This window comes from Mandrillus leucophaeus, unplaced genomic scaffold, assembly GCF_000951045.1.
Source record: "Mandrillus leucophaeus isolate KB7577 unplaced genomic scaffold, Mleu.le_1.0 Scaffold213, whole genome shotgun sequence".
Lineage (NCBI taxonomy): Eukaryota > Metazoa > Chordata > Mammalia > Primates > Cercopithecidae > Mandrillus > Mandrillus leucophaeus.
The window spans coordinates 1,682,209-1,683,675 of NW_012102177.1; positions in this window are offsets into that span (position 1 = coordinate 1,682,209).

Below are 1,467 nucleotides of genomic sequence, written 5' to 3' on the forward strand. Positions count from 1 at the left end.
CTTGCATCGGTGTCAGGTAGGAGCAGCTATATAAATTGTGGGGCCATCCAGCCCTGTCTTTGTACCAGGGAGAGCAGAGCAACTGTTATCATTGAGGGCAGGAAGTCGACATCAAGATGAGTGTAAACAAACAGACCTTATTAAAATAGCCGTTCACTTCCCCTATCTATTTCCTGGTCACTTTCCCACAGTTTATCATCATCCCTTGAAGCCCGAATCCTCTTTCCTCTGTTAAAAGGGTATAAAGTCTTCAGTATAACCACGTCTTTGAGTTTCACTTCCGTTACTTCCCCTACACATAATAATAAACACTATGTGCCACTGAGCGCGGTGGCTCATGCTTGTAATCCCAGCACTTTGGAGGCCGAGGCAGGTGGATCACCTGAGGTCAGGAGTTCGAGACCAGCCTGGCCAACATGGCGAAACCCCATCTCTAGTAAAATACAAAAAATAAGCCAGACGTGGTGGCAGGCGCCTGTAATTCCAGCTACTCGGGAGGCTGAGGCAGGAGAATCGCATGAACCCGTGAGGCAGAGGTTGCAGTGACCTGAGATCGCGCCACTGCACTCCAGCCTGGCAACAGGGTAAGACTCCATCTCAAAAACAAAAAACAAAACAAAAAAACAAAACCAAAATTATGTGCCTGTTCTCCTGTTAATCTGCCTTTTGTTATTTGAATTCACAGGCCTGCAGACACTGAACCTAAGAGGAAAGGAAAACTTTTTCCTCCTTGACACCCATAAAACTTCTGTATTATAACAAGCTGTATCATTGGATTTTATACTTAAGTCCCATAGACTTCAACTACTTTAGCAGACAATTACTCCTCAAATTCTTGTTACAAAGCGACACTTTTCTTGAGCTATTTCAGGAACCTTAGCAGAGGGAGGGAACTGTCCCAAGATATCCTAATTAAACACCTTGTCACATAATTGTAAAAGAAACGATTCTAAAAAAAATAAATGCCCTGGCTAGTGCTGTGGCACAGGCCTGTAATCCCAGCACTTTCGGAGGCTGAGGCAGGAGGATAGCTTGAGCCCAGGAGTTTGAGACCAGCGTAGGCAACACAGGGAGACCTTATCTCTACAGAAAATGTAGGTGTGGTGGTGTGCACCTGTAGTCTCAGCTACTGTGGGATGCCGAGGTGGGAGATTTGCTTGAGCCTGGGAGTTCCAGGCTGCAATGAACTATGATTGCACCACTGCACTCCAGCTTGCGAGGCAAAGCGAGACCCTGCTTCAAAATAGATAGATAAATAACCCCCTTGAATTCCTTTATTACAGTAAAAGAGGCGAGATTGAAGACGTGTTTGAGCATCTGCTTGTTCATTCATGCATCAATTCAAAAGGCTTTGTTTTTGAAATGGAGTCTCGCTCTGTTAGCCATGCTGGAGTGTAGTGGCGTGATCTCAGCTCACTGCAACCTCTGCCTCCTGGGTTCAAGTGATTCTCCTGCCTCAGCCTCCTG